Raw genomic sequence first — 17,733 nt, 5'->3', positions numbered from 1 at the left:
GGCACCAAATTTCACCACAATTCTACTCACCGCCACCGTGACGTGTCACACGATAGGCAGGTTGTCACAATACCTCTTACCCACATCTCACCCCTTCTTTTAACTCCTCTGCGATGGTCAGAACCGCAACGCCCGGTACTGAAACCACGCGGTTTCCTTGTGGGTGCCAAGAAGACGGTTCAGACATATCATCGCTCAGAATCGAAACGAAAATGCCTCAGGGGGGCGGCATAAAGGGCCTCTGTGACACCACCCTTTTCCTTGGGACGCTGATTCCATACGTTTCACGATAGAGAACAACAGTTCGGTGTGTGATGAGCGAAAGGTGACATGGTTGACAATCTTTGACACTGTTGACATCTGACGTGTGTGGGTCTCACCGAGAGCTTTACCGAACTGGGAGGTCTTAGAGGGACTCTTCGCCGTTTCATTCTCTGTCAGTGATCACACTACAGGAGGGGGTGAAAAAGGAGCACTGAAAAAGCATAAGGACCCTTCGCCACTAGCCGGCCGGGGTGGCCGAGCGGTTCTAGGCGCTGCAGTCTGGAACCGCGCCACCGCTACGGTCGCAGGTTCGAATCCTGCCTCGGGCATGGATGTGTGTGATGTCCTTAGGTTAGTTAGGTTTAAGTAGCTCTAGATTCTAGGGGACTGATGACCTCTGAAGTCAAGTCCCATAGTGCTCAGAGCCATTTGAACCTTCGCCGCTTCGGATCACGTTCGGTTAATTGTTGGTAAGGCGGGTACCTGGTTGAGATTCATTGGGAGAGTCCTTAGAAAATGTAGTCCATCAACAAAGGAGGTGGCTTACAAAACACTCGTTCGACCTATATTTGAGTATTGCTCATCAGTGTGGGATCCGTACCAGATCGGGTTGACGGAGGAGATAGAGAAGATCCAAAGAAGAGCGGCGCGTTTCGTCACAGGGTTACTTGGTAACCGTGATAGCGTTACGGAGATGTTTAACAAACTGAAGTGGCAGACTCTGCAAGAGAGGCGCTCTGCATCGCGGTGTAGCTTGCTCGCCAGGTTTCGAGAGGGTGCGTTTCTGGACGAGGTATCGAATATATTGCTTCCCCCTACTTATACCTCCCGAGGAGATCACGAATGTAAAATTAGAGAGATTAGAGCGCGCACGGAGGCTTTCAGACAGTCGTTCTTCCCGCGAACCATACGCGACTGGAACAGGAAAGGGAGGTAATGACAGTGGCACGTAAAGTGCCCTCCGCCACACACCGTTGGGTGGCTTGCGGAGTATAATGTAGATGTAGATGTAGATTTTGTCGCATGGTTTTGAACGGTTCCTAGTGGTTCCAGTCTGTACACGAGAGCAAAAATTATAGTCGCACTGCACTCCAAAGGGGTGAGATTATGTTCACTGTTGTTGCATCAGTCTGTCGAGAAGTGTTGAATCGCCTACAAAGTTCCAACAATGCTCATCGCACTGCGAACTCTCGTTTTCGACGACTAAATGTGCGGGCATCAGCTTCCCACGGCAAGGAATGGTTGCACTGACGTCATTTACTCCACCCACCCTGACGCCTATTCATTTCGATACTGAGCGGCTGTGTGTCTGAAATGTTTTCCCTGTCGTCTGCCTGCTGAGCTGAGTGGTAACTTGTCTGCCTACCATGCAGCGGGCCCGGGTTCAAATCGCGCTCAGGTTGGAGATTTACTCCGCTCGTGAAATGGATGTTGTGTTGTCGTGCAAGTCGCCCAATGTGGCGTCATCTGAAATAAGACTTGCAAACCGGCGGCCGAACTTCCCCGGATGGGGCCTGCCGGCCATCAATTCCTCTCGATCATTTCATTTTTCCTCGTCCAATCATAAGAAAACCGCATCATTGCAACGCTGGGCGTCGCGATTCTCACCTCCACGGCAGAGGCGTGGAAATGTGGGATGAAATGTAAGCAAGAGGGACTGTGACGACCTTCCTGTTGTGTGACACGTCCGCGGTGGCGTTGGGTAGAGTTGTGGTGAAATTTGGTGCCATAGCGACGTCATTAACCCACCTTACAGGTCATATGAACTTCCGAATTCTGGGCTGTTTCCCCCATGTGTCCCCAACTTGCTGTTTGTAGCGTCGCCGAGCTCTACTGTGACGTCGCAGAGCGCCATGTTGAAGAGGAAGGTTTTAGGCACCTTTGAGCCAAATTTCAAACTCGGACGTTGGAATGTCAGTTAAGGTAGTAAATTATATTTTAAAGTTTTTAGTATATTGCACTATTGCCGTTTGAAAATTACAACTGGCATACATATCATTCTAAAATGTAATTGATTTCAGACTGAAGTATTTTACTTTCAAATGTGATGTGTTACTGTCGTAAGACGTCGTGGTCTCTTGACCTTCATTGCTTACATATTCTGCCCTCACAATCACATTCCGCACATCAAGACGCTTCATTCGAATCCAAACTCGATAAGATAAAGTCAATGCTGTATGAATTCATGTAAACGATATGCAAATAACAAGTGCGCACTGTGGTTGAAATACTCGAGGCTGGCGTACACACATACATTCCAGACACGACGGTCACAGGAGCTTTTAGTTCGAGAGAGGCAGACCACACAGTGGGATGCCAGTCCCTTCAGTGGACGACCCAGCCTATCTATGTCGACTGGTGACTGCCGTGGAACGGACAGCGTGTGCCCGAGGGAAAGGAGGAACGGCCCCGTGTTCGGCTTAAAAGCAAATTCCGCTAGATTGTGTGGGAGCAGCCAGCTTCTGCATTCTGTACAAATAGCATGCAGTTTCAGAGATTTTCACAGGGAGACAGCAAATGCCAAACGCCAATGCTACGGATTTCCAGATTGGTCGCCTTAAACAAAACGTCATTCTCCCGTTTTAGAAGAGCAATGCTGAATGGCAGACGATATTCCTGACGCCTTGAGCTGAAGGAGTAATGGAAGAGACTGAAAGATATACCCCTCCATGTCTCTCATGGAGAGGGGCCATTCCGTTGTCGCTCTTGGACCGAGAACACATAAAGAGAGCTTGTGCGCTCGTATGTGTACTCAAAGAGCGAGGAACAAGTCTCTCCTCAGTACCTCACTGGGAGAGCACCTCTGTTGAGAGCAAATCGGAGTGCGACTCTATATTGAGTCCTCGCGATTAAGCATCGTTCACTGTGTTGGCTGCCATGCTTATTGTGTGGTGTGAACGCACAGAGTTATAGTTAAAAGCCTGCGAGCGAATTTTTGAGTGGCATCGCGGTGGACTGGTTATCTGACTGGTGTACCACGCCAGTAGTTAGACTAGGGGCGAATAGGAGTCCTTGACTTCATCAAGGTGTAGGGGGAGTTTTATAGGCAAAGGTCAATCCAGATAGAACGAGAGTTATCTTATTTGTCAGCAGCGAGCGGCGCAGACAGCAGTCATCGCAGCTTACGGTATTGTGCGCTACAGCTCTAGCAAACTTCACTGCATTTCACACACGACAGCCTCGACTGTACCTAGCAACATTCGAACAGATAATTATTCGAGTTGAGTAGGTGCGGCTCTCAGCCATTCTGCCAAGTCAATAACTTTGTATAGAAATTTCATTTGCGAATCCTATTCTTAAGAGGTAACTTCACATTCCGAAAAGAACCCAGAAATAACTTGTTCAGTTCATAACTAAAAGTACCACTGTGATTTCTCAGAATTTTTGCAAAATAAATAATAATTTTCGTTAGTTTCATGTTTTTCTTACACTAACTAGCACTACTCCAGTACCCAAGAATCCCACTAGTTACGTAAGAAATTTTGTGAATTTTTGTGTCATTTCCTTACAGCGGATGACTCCAGAAGATATTTATTGCTGAAAGTTTTTCAGGCATTTCTCTTTAGAACGTTAGGACTGTCTGACTTCTGTAGTAGTGTGAGGGTGGAAATTGCATCTTGCAGGAGCCACAGGGTAAAGGGTACACCTCAGATTAATTCGTTGCGCAGAATGACAGAATAGCACCCACACGTCGATCACACTGTATTTACTTTTATGAGTGAAAGTATCTGCCGATTTAAAAATACGCATTCGAGGTACAAGGAAACCTGAGACAGGTTGCAGGTTGGCTCTTTCGAAACGCGAGGTGGCTCTGTCCCGTGTGAAGGGCATCCCTGAGCTGGCAGGAGTCTCAGAACTGAGGGCGGACAGCGGCAGGGGGTGGACAGCGCCTGCTATCGGCGCAGGCCGCCGGCGGGCTAGATTTATCTCTTACGTCCTTTTTTCATCTGGTGACCCTAACCGCTCAGCCGCTGTCTCCCGTCATTACTCATGGCTTCCACTGGACGCGTCGCCTTCTCCGGAAGGGAGTAGAGCAGCGCTCGAGGAAAGAATTCCGAGAAGGGCACGTCGCAACCTCTTCATCCGCTGTGTCTTGTCCTGCATGTACACTCAATCTCTCAAGGGACTGCTGACATACGTCTAGATCTCGGCCGTTATAAATAAATCAGATGGAGCTCTGCAGATCGCCAGTCACTCAAAGGAGTCGCGACTGTGATTTATTGAATGATGGAAGAGTGCATCACCCACATTTATACAAAAACAAGGAGGCCACACGAAAAGTTAGTTGCTTCCCAAGGGGCATGGCGCGAATACCGTGTGACGCTGTTTCTGTCCTCGATAATGGCCGAAATGCGGCGAGGAAGAGAAGCCACAAGTTTCTTCAGATGTTTATATCCAGCTGAAGCCATGCACTGATAATTACACTACTGGCCATTAAAATTGCCACACCAAGAAGAAATGCAGATGATAAACGGGTATCCATTGGATAAATATATTATACTAGAACTGACATGTGATTACATTTTCAGGCAATTTGGGTGCATAGATCCAGCGAAATCAGTACCCAGAACAACCACCTCTGGCCGTAATATCGGCCTTGATACGCCTGGGCATTCAGTCAAACAGAGCTTGGATGGCGTGTACAGGTACTGCTGCCCATGCAGCTTCAACACGATCCCACAGTTCATCAAGAGTAGTGACCGGCGTAAAGTCATGAGCCAGTTGCTCGGCTACCATTCACCAGACGTTTTCAACTGGTGAGAGATCTGGAGAATGTGTTGGCCAGGGCAGCAGTCGAACATTTTCTGTATCCAGAAAGGCCCGTACAGGACCTGAAACATGCGGTCGCGCATTATCCTGCTGAAAGGTAGGGTTTCGCTGGGATCGAATGAAGGGTAGAGCCACGGGTCGTAACATATCTGATATTTAACGCCCACTGTTCAAAGTGCCGTCAGTGCGAACAAGAGGTGACCGAGACGTGTAACCAACGGCACCCCATACCATCACGCCGGGTGATACGCCAGTATGGCGATGACGAATAAACGCTTCCAATGTGCGTTCACCGCGATGTAGCCAAACACTATTGCGACCATCATGATGTTGTAACAGAACCTGGATTCATGCGAAAAAATGACGTTTTGCCATTCGTGAACCCAGGTTCGTCGTTGAGTACACCATCGCAGGCGCTCCTGTCTGTGATGCAGCGTCAAGGGTAACCGCAGCCACGGTCTTCGAGCTGATAGCCCATGCTGCTGAAAACGTCGTCGAACTGTTCGTGCAGATGGTTGTTGTCTTGCAAACGTCGCCATCTGTTGACTCAGGGATCGAGACGTGGCTGCACGATCCGCTACAGCCGTGCGGATAAGTTGCCTGTCATCTCGACTGCTAGTCATACAGGTCGTTGGGATCCAGCACGGCGTTCCGTATTACCCTCCTGAACCCACCGATTCCATATTCTGCTAACAGTCATTGGGTCTCGACCAACGCGAGCAGCAATGTCACAATACGATAAACCGCAATCGCGATAGGCTACAATCCGACCTTTATCAAAGTCGGAAACGTGATGGTACGCATTTCTCCTCCATACAGGAGGCATCACAACAACGTTTCACTAGGCAACGCCGGTCAACTGCTGTTTATGTATGAGGAAATCGATTGGAAACTTTCCTCATGTGGGCATGTTGTAGGTGTCGCCACCGGCACCAACCTTGTGAGAATGTTGTGAAAAGCTAATCATTTGCATATACAGCATCTTCTTCCTGTCAGTTAAATTTCGCGTCTGTAGCACGTCATCTTCGTGGTGTAGCAAATTTAATGGCCAGTAGTGTACGTCCCGTGGTACTATCAGATTTCGGGGATGTTGACTGCTGCGCCTCGCCCACTATTCCAAATACTGCCAGATATTTTCTGTGGGATTTAGATCGTGTGAATTTGTGGCACAGTACAGGTGCGATAGTGTGCCTGAGTGCTCGCCAAACAAAAGAATTGAAGCACGTAGAAGACAAGGTCGGATGTCAATGTAGCTTCGTGCAGGTACACACCAGCGGCGGGGACGCAAATGAGTTGCGATTCTCAGTGACAGGTAGAACGGCCGCTAGAATTCATTGGTGTTCTTCACGGTTACGGTTGTTACCGGGTCTGCTAGGGTGTATAACGGGCGCTAACAGCGTCAGATGTAGAGTGATCACTGTGTAGGACACAGAGATACCTGTATGAGGCAGCATTATCAGCAATTGACAGAGTCTGAATGGGCCTTATTTTGGGTCGCTGGGCGGCTGGTCGGATCGTTCAGTATCAAGATTCGTGGGGCATTCGGATGTGACAGTGGTACAATGTTGTACAGCGTGGTAAGGGCAAGGATACTGGTCAAGATTCTGGTCGACCACGTTGACCACTACAGAGGAGGCTCGCCGTTTTGTGCACTAAGCTGACCTTAGCTGACCTGAACCCATTTACACCTGTGCCTGTGGACCCTCTGAATCTGCCGGCCAGGGTGGCCGAGCGGTTCTAGGCGCTACAGTCTGGAACCGCGCGACCGCTACGGTCGCAGGTTCGAATCCTGCCTCGGGCATCGATGTGTGTGATGTCCTTAGGTTAGTTAGGTTTGAGGGGGGTAGGACGTCAAACGGGCTGACTTGGAGCAGGAGAGGCACCACTGGACATTTTAATTTCCACAGTCTATACGTTTACAAATAAATTCATTACACTTTGTCACCATGACCAGGAAGGAAAAAAATGGTTCAAATGGCTCTGAACACTATGCGACTTAACTTCTGAGGTCATCAGTCGCCTAGAACTTAGAACTAATTAAATCTAACTAACCTAAGGACAGCACACACATCCATGCCCGAGGCAGGATTCGAACCTGCGACCGTAGCGGTCGCTCGGCTCCAGACTGTAGCGCCCAGAACCGCACGGCCACTCCGGCCGGCACCAGGAAGGCTTCAGAATTCACACTCATAGCAGTAGAAGTTCTAAAACATAACGAAGTAATTTTTTTTACGTGTGAAATTTCATCATTTTTTTCACTTACTAACGGCAGTATTTGTTGCTATAGGTACACATTTCTTCATAAGTTAGAGAGATTCTTCGATGAATTTTGCACCGCATACAAACCATACTTAAAGGTGCATGAAACTCTAGAATTTTCCAAATCTTTTAAAAACTGTGGTAAAAATTGAGGTAATTAAATATAAAAATTAAATTTTTTGTAAACATGAAGTTTAAAATATAACAGTTCATTCGTTTTTTCATAAATTAAATAAATTCTAGAGTTTCATACACATGTGAGTATGGTATGTATGCTGTGCAAAATTCATCGAATAATCTCTCTAACTTATGAAGAAAAGTGTACCTATAGCAACAAATGCAGCCATTAGTAAGTGAAAAAATTATGAAATTTCGCACGTAAAAAAATAATTTTGTTATATTTTCGAACTTCCACTGCAATGAGTGTGAATCCTGAACCCTTCCTGGTGATGCTGAGAAAGTTTTATGAATTTATTTGTAAAAGTATAGACACTGGAAATTAAAATGTCCCGAGATGCCTCTCCTGCTCCAAGTCGACCCGTTTCACGTCCTACCCCCCTTAAGTAGTTCTAAGTCTAGGGTACTGATGACCTCAGATGTTAAGTCCCATAGAGCTCAGAGCCATTTGAACCTCTGAATCATGTTGTGTCATCCCATACCATCGATCGGAGACTAGCAGCAGTCGGATAAGGTAATTACCTGCCCATGCGTAGGCTACAATTAACACCAGAGCACAAACGGCTGTGTCTGGAGTGGCTGCGAGTCCGGCAAGAGTGAACCGCTGATGAACGGCAATGCGTTCAGCAACGGATCGCCGTTCCGCACGACCCCGGATGACTGCCGTAGCGGAGTATGCGGCGACCTGCAGAGAAATCGCGTATTCCAATGTTTGGAGAAGCACAGCAGTCTATCCTGGCACTGTGGTTAGGAAGCCATGGATGTGTCTTCAGGTACAGCTGGTAGTGACAGAGAACTCTGACGGTTCAACGGTACGTCACAGACACATGTGTCCTCCTGTGTTACCACTCATGCGACAGTATCATTGCGCCTTTTTTCAACAGGACAATGCTCGTCCACATACGGCACTTATCTCTATGAATTATCTGCGAAATGCTGAGGTAGTCCCGTAGCCGGCAATATTCCCATCCTCGATAAAACATGTGCAGCCAGTTCGGACACCAAATCTGCCTGGCGGTATCCAGGATAACAAGGACTAGACATGACAGTTTTGGGCCAGCTTGTCTCAGGAGAGCATAAAACGGCTTTATGTAATCTTTTCCAACCAAATCAGTGCAAGCATCCAGATCAGAGAGGGTACGAGGTCGTACTGATTAGTGGGCTCATACTGCCAAGACATCCGTAAATTTCACTCGATTTCGTAACTGCTGAAATAGCACCATATACCCTCGCACCCCATAGTTTCGTTTCGTTTCCTCCTCCACTTCTGCGTGTTTCACTTTTTTTGTGAGTCCTGTGAACATTGCTGTTGTCAGTGGGAAAACGAAATTTTGTTTGTGGGGGCTATAGAGCGCGAAACAGCTGGAGCCGTAAGCGCCCGGATCATTACTTAAAATGGAATCGTTTTCTAGGGAAATTACTCCGTGGTTCCGGAAGTTAGTCGATTCATAAGTGCCTAACCAGCATTGCCAGATTGGCAAAGCCGTAACAAATAATGGCAGGGAATCTGGAACACTAGCTGAAAAGCAAAAAGACAGTGCAAAAGTAAGGGGAGTTTCTACGACAAGCGGTGTACACAGAAAAACAATTAAATCTCAGTTGCCATACTGAAATGAAAGGGATCAGAACACTGAAACTGAGTGAAAAAATGGTTCAAATGGCTGTGAGCACTATAGGACTTAATATCTGAGGTCATCAGTCTCCTAGCTAACCTAAGGACATCACACACATCCATGCCCGAGGCAGGATTCGAACCCGCGACGTAGCAGTCGTGCGGTTCCGGACTGAAGCGCCTAGAACCGCTCGACCACCGCGGCCGGCTGATGCTGAGTGAGAGAATAGAGAAACCGAGAGGGGTTTGTTACAGCGAGATAAAAGTGGCGCGGGGTCGCCACTTAACAGATGGCGATGGCAGAAAAGACAGTGTTCCATATGTATCCAGTCATAATTATTCCCTCATGACGAGACGGAAGAGAGAAAGTCGCCGAAGACTGAGGAAGGGGTGTTATTTCCTTGAACTTGTTCCAAAGTGGATATAATCTGTATTCATGCCAGGGTGATAGCATATTTCTACATATAGCAACGCTTAGATTGTCCAAGGAGACAGAATTGCTGAAAACGCTGAGTAGTAGAGTTACAGCATTCTAGTTCATGTTCATAGTAACCTGCATGAGTGAGCCCAGTTCATAGTGTATGAAGCATCCCCAACACATCAAAGATCTACCTCCGGCCTGAAGTAAGCTAAATGCCTCATTCAGCTGTCAGCGCACTCGACTCCTTGTACCAAGTGAAAAGAAGCAACAACGCCACTCGTTGCACCACATTACATTGCATTCCTAGAGTAAGTTACTGACCAGTTCCTGTACAGTTTCTTCCACCAGAAACTAACAGCTTTACGTCACGTTGGGAGCAACGGTCTCGTGTGTGGTAGTCGTCTCCTTGTGTCTATTGCATTCAGTTCCCTTCACAATGTGAGCAAATAAACTGGCTGAAAAGCACACTACCTGTGACCGAGCGGTTCTAGGCGCTTCAGTCCGGAACGGCGCTGCTGCTACGGTGGTACGTTAGAATCCTACCTCGGGCATGTATGTGTGTGACGTCCTTAGGTTAGTTAGGTTTAATTAGTTATATGTCTAGGGGACTGATCACCTCCGATGTTAAGTCCCATAGTTGTTAGAGCGATTTGAACCATATTGTGCTGTCAACAGAGAAGCAGCAACGGCAGAATTGGTCCGTCAGAAGTGCCCAGTGACTTCGAATGTGGACTAGTCATTGGATTTCACCTGAATAACGAATCCATCCGGGGCATTTCAACCGTTCTAAAGCTGCCAAAATCGCCTATTGCTGAGGTGACTGAGGTGGAAAGCGTAGCTCCAACCACATCTCAATCAAGAAGGCACAGATCTCATGTACAGATGGACACGAACCGTCGTGCACTGCGGAGAGTGGTTGTAAAAATATGGCATGAAATTGGTTGGTTTGGGGAGTAAAGGGACTAAATGCTTGGTTTCAGTCCCTTTTTCCGTTGTCACACAGGTCTCGGTTGAGAACCATTCCCCAAATGAATCCTGTCAACTAAAATCTGGGAAAGGAACTAAGTGCAAAACGAACTGTGTAACGACACTGACGGAGAAAATGAAGGAACAAGAAAAAAGTGAAAACATTGACTAAAAGGAAAAAAAGCAGTAGAAGGAGTTAAAATAATGTAGCAGATGGCCTGGGCTGGCTTATCAAGAACAAAAAAGGATGAGCCAGCCACTCTGCAACACACTAAAATCTCCAACGTAAAAACACAAGGCAAGAGAAACACAGATGGTGAAAAGACGAACACGAAGTCTGACAACACCAGAGGGAGTTAGGAAGAGAGAAATGGAGGTAGGGTGAAGGCTTAGGAGAAAATGCTATACATTCACCTTTAGATTGAATGATAAACCCCCTTGTCGTATAATACTTAAAACTATATGAGCAGTTGAGGCATCGTTGCCTAACACCATATACAGCGTCAGGAAAGTTAAAAGTCCGCCTCAGGGCGGCTAGATTGGGAGAGTTCAACATGATGTGGGATTATGACAGTCCAGAACCGCATCGACATTGGGGTGGGTCCTCACGATGTAGGAGATGACCGTGAATCAACCAAGTATGGCCAATGCAGAGCCAGCAAAGGACAACAGAGTCCCCGCGAGTGGCTCGCATGGATGACCTCCATACATTCGTTGTCTCAATTATAGTACGTAATTTATTTGGCGTACTTAGGGCGTGCCATTCCGCATGCCAAATGACGAAAACTTCACCGTGTAAGATCGATCGACATCAGTCTCCAGTGTGCCGATCTAAATGGTTCAAATGGCTCTGAGCACTATGGGACATAACTTCTGAGGTCATCAGTCCCCTAGAACTTAGAATTATTTAAAGCCAACTAATTTAAGGACATCACACACATCCATGCTCAAGGCAAGATTCGAACGTGCGACCGTAGCGGTCGCGTGGTTCCAGACTGTACCGCCTAGAACCGCTCGGCCACCGCAGCCGGCGTGCCGATCTCCAGAGCCGGTTTACCAGTAGCCTGTTTGACCAGCCTGTCAGCAAGTTCATTTCCTGGGATTCTGATGTGTCCTGGGGTCCAGATGAAGGCCACTGAACGTCTGTGGTTTTTGAGGGCATAAGCAGACTCCTGGGTAGTCACTACCAAAGGACGGCGAGGAAAGCATTGGTCGTGATCTTGTAGACTGCTTAAGGAGTCACTACAGATGGGGAAGGACTCACCTGTGCAGGAGCGGATATGCTCAAGAGCGCGAGAGATGGCCACCAACTCTGCAGTGAAAACACTGTAACCATCCGGCAAGGAGCGCTATTCAGTATGTCCAGCGTGAGCATAAGCGAAGCCAACGTGACCATCTACCATGGAGCCATCAGTGTAGACTACTTCTGAGCACTGGAACTGCCGAGAATAGAGAACAATTGGTGACAGAGGCCCTCAGGAGTAACTGTGTCTTTCGGGCCTTGTGATAGGTCCAGACGAATCTGTGGTCGAGGTGTACACCATGGAGGTGCACGTGAGTAGACCTGGAGGAAAGGCGGTAGGGGGAAAGTGCCGAGTTCAGTGAGATGGGACCGGAAACGGACTGCAATCATAATCCCCGATCTGGGCCGCCGTTGTGGGAGATGAATTGTTGTGTTAGGGAAAAGGAGACGGTAATTTGGATGTTGAGGCGAGTTGCGAATGTGCGCGATATAGTTTGCAAGCAATTGTTGACACCTGATCCGCGATGAAGGAACCCCAGCGTCCACGAGTAGGCTGATCACTGGACTCGTTCGGAAAGCTCCCGTCGCAAGTCGAACTCCAGTGTTGAACAAGGTCCAGCATCCACAGTGCTGAGGGCGATGCTGAACCGTACACTAGGCTTCCATAGTCAAGACGGGTCTGTAAAAGGGCTTTGTACAGCTGCAGCAGTGCAGGGCGATCTGCAACCCAGCCGGTGTGACTCAGCCATCAAATAATGTTAAGATGCCGCCAGCACGTTTCCTTAAGCTGGCGAAGATGGCGAAGCCAAGTTAAGCGCCGGCCAGGGTGGCCTAGCGGTTCTAGGCGCTACAGTCTGGAACCGCGCGACCGCTACGGTCGCAGGTTCGAATCCTGCCTCGGGCATGGATGTGTGTGATGTCTTTAGGTTAGTTAGGTTTAAGTAGTTCTAAGTTCTAAGGGACTGATGACCTCAGAAGTTAAGTCCGATAGTGCTCAGAGCCATCTGAACCAAGTTAAGCAGTGGTCGAAACCAGTCCTAAAAAGCGATAAGTATCCAGTACGTTAAGCAGTTTGTCATCGAGGTAAAGTTCTGGATGTGGATGGACAGTATGACGACGACGTAACGCAAGTCTTGATGGCCGAAAACTGAAAGCCGTGGTGGAAGGCTCATGACTGCACCTTCTGTACGGCTCCCTGCAGTCGACGTTCAGCTATATTGACAGTAGATAAGCAAAAGGAAACTCAACAATCGTCAGCATGTAAGAAGTGTGATATTGAGGACTCTACTGCCACTGCGAGACCATTAATGGCCTCTAAAAAGAGGGGGACGCTCAGTACAGAGCCCTGCGGGACCCCATTCTCCTGGGCATGGGGGGAAACTGTGTGAAGCACCGACTCGAACTCTGAAGGTCGGAGTGACATAAAGTTTTGTTTAAGATTCGGGGGCGGGCCACGGAGACCCCACTAGTGCAAAGTAACGAGGATGAGGTGTCGCCAAGTGGTGTCATAGGTTTTCGTCAGGTAAAAAAGACGGCAATAAGGCGATGACGGCGGGAAAAGGCCGTTCGGATGGCAGATTCGAGGTATACCAAGTTGTCAGTCGTGGAACGACCTTGACGAAAACCACCCTGGGACGAAACCAGGAGGTCCCTGGCATGAAATCAGCGGAAGGAATCACTCGTGAGTTCCAGAGCGCTACCAGCAGTCCAGCTAGCACAACGACTGCGTATGAAACTTCCTGGCAGATTAAAACTGTGTGCCGGATCGAGACTCGAACTCGGGTCCCGCCAAATGAATTACATACTACAAATGTGACAACGAATGTATGGAGGTCATCCATGCGAGCTACTCGCGGTGACTCCGTTGTCCTTTGCTGGCTGTGCATTGGCCATACTTGGCTGATTCACGGTCATCTCCTCCGTTGTGAGGTCCCACCCCAATGTCGATGCGGTTCTCAACTGTCAGAAGCTCGCATCATGTTGGACTGTCCCTATCTAGCCGCCCTGAGGCAGACTTTTAACGTTCCTGGCGCACAATATGGTGTTAGGCGACGATGCCTCAACTGCTCACAGTTTTAAGTCTTATATGACAGGGGGGGGGGGGGGGGTTATCATTCAGTCTCAAGGTGAGCGTATAGCCTTCTCTCCTAGGCCTTCACCCTACCTCCATTTGAACTCTTCCTCACTCCTTCCTGGCAGATTAAAGCTATGTGCCGGACCGAGACTCGAACTCGGGTCCCGGTCCGGCACACATTTTTAATCTCTCAGGAAGTTTCATATCAGCGCACACGCCGCTGCAGAGTGAAAATCTCGTACTGCGTATGGAGTTAAAAAAAAAACTGGGTTCTTTGGTCGAGCAGCTGCTACTGGATTTTTGAGAGCGACACCACTGCACAGCGCCACGTGAAATTTTTAATATCCCCTTGCCCTCTTACACCACCGGGTTCATTGTGCACTTAGAGATTGTAAGACTGAAATTTTTGTAAATTTTACATCAACATTTTGTGCATTTTAACAGCGTAAAATTAAGAATTAAATCGTTTTATTTCTCCCGTCTACTTCCTACATGACTATTCTGCGTGTAGTGGTTAAATTCAGTTAGAAATCTAAGCATAATTAGTTTCTGTGTCTTTTTCATTTAATCACCCTCACGGAGAAGTTTATAAATTATTAATGTTAATGAAAATAAAAAAGTTAAAAAATCTAACGTTCTAAGCCGGTGGCGTAAGAGATTGAAAGGATATTCAAAATCTCGTTTGGGGCGCAAGTGCAGAAGCTTAGGTGGTTTTTGTGGGCAAATTTCAGGTTGTTTCCCGGCTTGACTGACAACAAGTATCTTGTACCAAATTATTCTTCACGACTTCCCCTCAATCACTGAGGTACATCGGAAACATTTATCGTTTTTCATCACGTATACGTACACTAGCGATCCGCCACCGGATTCGCAAGGGTAGCGTTATCTACGGCAGAGGTAGTTGTCTGGCGTATTAGCAATAAGGTATATACAAATGTTCCTTGTGAATCAGTCTGTCTACTAGTGAAAACCGTATTAAAATCCCTACATTAGTTCCTCACGTTAGCCTTCACACAAAGACAAAGAAACACTGTGACTGTTGCTACATGCAAACATTTCTGCGATATTGTTGACGGTTCAGAGATAAATAAGTGCGTTGATCTATCGTGTAACTTGTTCGCATGCGCCTTTAGGCAACACGACTTCTGTTGCACAGTTGTAACTACAGCTACGTTATCTCAATGTCCCTTTACCTCAACACTGTGTCAACGCTCTTTATCCTTCGCTTTTTGTTCGTGGTATGAAGGACGTTCACAGGTAGAGCGTCTGTCCGAACTATAAGAGTCAGCCTAGTGACCTATGGTCACAATTCTTTAAAACTGAATGGGAATGACAGAAGAGAGAGATGAGATTTCCCACTTCCCATAACGGATGGTATTGCATATTTGTTATGAAACGACATTACAGTACCATGCAGAAAGAACAGACGCCGGCCGAAGTGGCCGTGCGGTTAAAGGCGCTGCAGTCTGGAACCGCAAGACCGCTACGGTCGCAGGTTCGAATCCTGGCTCGGGCATGGATGTTTGTGATGTCCTTAGGTTAGTTAGGTTTAACTAGTTCTAAGTTCTAGGGGACTGATGACCTCAGCAGTTGAGTCCCATAGTGCTCAGAGCCAAAGAACAGACGCCATCTACATATAATTAAGCCGAGGACACCCAATGATCGCTTCAAAGCGGACGCACGCCAGGCTCGAATTCTTACGGGAATCGGTGAAATGCCGCGAGTAACGGGGATAAGGGCAAGGGGCACTACGTCAGTAGTCTGTGGATAGGTTGAAAATTTGGTTGACGTGAGGTGTGCTAGTGAGCCGATGCGATCATCACTGTGTCCGGATGGCGCAGTGGTCAATGCACTTACTTAGTAAGCAGTCTGCCTTCGGCAGTGCTACGGCACGGACGTCTGTTTACGTCCCTGCCGGAGACGTTCGCGCTCGCGCAGTTGTTTACCTCTTCGGCGTACTCGCGCGTTTAGACGACTCGATATAGAATGGCACATGCATACCGAAAGTCGACTCTCAAGATTAGTTTTTCGAATGAATACGCGAAACCGAAAGCCTACGAAATCGAAAGGTTCCTATGAGACGACGTTAAACTTGACTACAACGAACTTATCGGAATACACCTCTCCATAGTGAGCAGTGTCGTTTACGTCAAGCTGATTAACGATGCAGTATGTGACAGAATCGTCCGAGATACTAAACATGGACTCAAATTTCGTCACTCTGATGGACATGTTGGAGAAGTAACTATTGATCATGCAGGACTGGGCTTACGAAACATTCGTATTTTCGAACTTCCCTTCGAGGTTCCGTCTGACTTGGTCGTTGACGCCTTACGCCCATATGGAAGAGTGCTTAGCCACGTTGAGGAAAAATGGTCCAACTTCACGACTTACCCCGTTCTCAATGGGGTGCGTCAAATCAGAATAGAATTGACACAACATGTACCCTCGTACTTGTTCATCGACGGATGTAGAGCTATAGTCATCTACGATGGACAACCCAAACCGTGCTCAGGCTGCGGGAAAGAGGGCCACGTCCGTTCCGAATGTCTGCAGCGGAGGATAGTCCAAGTTCCAACCGGCGAACCCGTGCCTCAGTCCACGCTGACGCCGCTGATACTAACGTACGCGGACGCGTTTCGAACTGATCCCATCCCGAAGAATGGCCAGCTACAGAATGCTGACAGTTTACGGCAACCGACTGCAGCAGAGACCGCCTCCAGTGACGAAACGACGCACACTTCTACCTCTCCGGAGACGACGACGCCCTTAACTGAACGGAAAGGATCGGTAGGAGATATGGAAATTGATCCTGCGGTTGTGCCAACAGCTGCTTTCGTCCCTGAGCACCGGGAGTCACTTCCGCACTCGGATACGGAGGCGCACACGCGCAAACAACGATCGCCGAAGCGCCACAAGAAACGACGACTAGCGCCGTCGGGTACCTGCTTACTGCAGTCCACGTCAGACGGACTTGGGTGTAACGTCGATACAGTGCATCCAGATGCGCAACGAGAGGTTCTACCTCCCACACAGCTGTACGACGCGAAGCATGCTAGACACGTGTTGAATACAGACACACCAGACGGAAAGCCGACGGAAGGAGTCCCTCCACCCACCGGAGCAACGCCACCGCCTTCGGTCAGCCAGGCCGGAGAAACACGGCGGGAGCTGGAACACCAGCACAGGAACTGGGCCGACGAATCCGATACTGACCCACAGACCGACGACGCACCCGCAATGGCGAGTGCTGCGTCCACCGGATGTTAACCACGCAGAAGATGCGGACTGCCGCACAGACAGCATGTCACCGGGCAGAAGCACACAAATTAACATAAGCGTTCATGTGCGCTTTACGCACTGAGGAACAGCGGCAGGCATATCGAACGGCCTCTATTAATATTAATACGATCAGAACGCCTGTCAAATTGCAATTATTACGAGAAATGTTGCATGTGTTGGACGTCGACATCGTTCTTCTGCAGGAAGTATGTGTCGAGAGCTTCCTCGACATATGCGAGTACGATACATACATTACACCTACTACCGACGGCGGAAGCGGAACAGCGATACTTCTACGTAGCGGCATAGTAGCCGAGGACGTGGTGTACCCGGCGTCAGCGCGAGGACTGGCGCTCACAGTGCTGGGAGTACGGGTAGTTAACATTTACGCTCCGTCGGGGTCAGACAGACGGCGCGACCGATCCCGATTTTACGCAGAGGAGATTGCAACACTATTCTTAGGTCGGTATGAACATGTCTTATTTGGAGGCGACTTCAACTGCGTGCTCGCACCAAGAGATCAACACCCACGTTACACTTCATGCCCGGAGCTGCGGCAACTCATACAGGACATGAATCTCATTGATACATGGGAGACGATACATGGCGACAGACGTGGATACACCTACGTTACGAGTCACTCTGCCAGTCGTCTCGATCGCATT

This window comes from Schistocerca piceifrons, chromosome 6 (genome assembly GCF_021461385.2).
Source record: "Schistocerca piceifrons isolate TAMUIC-IGC-003096 chromosome 6, iqSchPice1.1, whole genome shotgun sequence".
Taxonomy (NCBI): Eukaryota; Metazoa; Arthropoda; class Insecta; order Orthoptera; family Acrididae; genus Schistocerca; species Schistocerca piceifrons.
The sequence above is the reverse complement of the archived record's forward strand: the minus strand, read 5'-3'. Positions refer to the sequence as shown.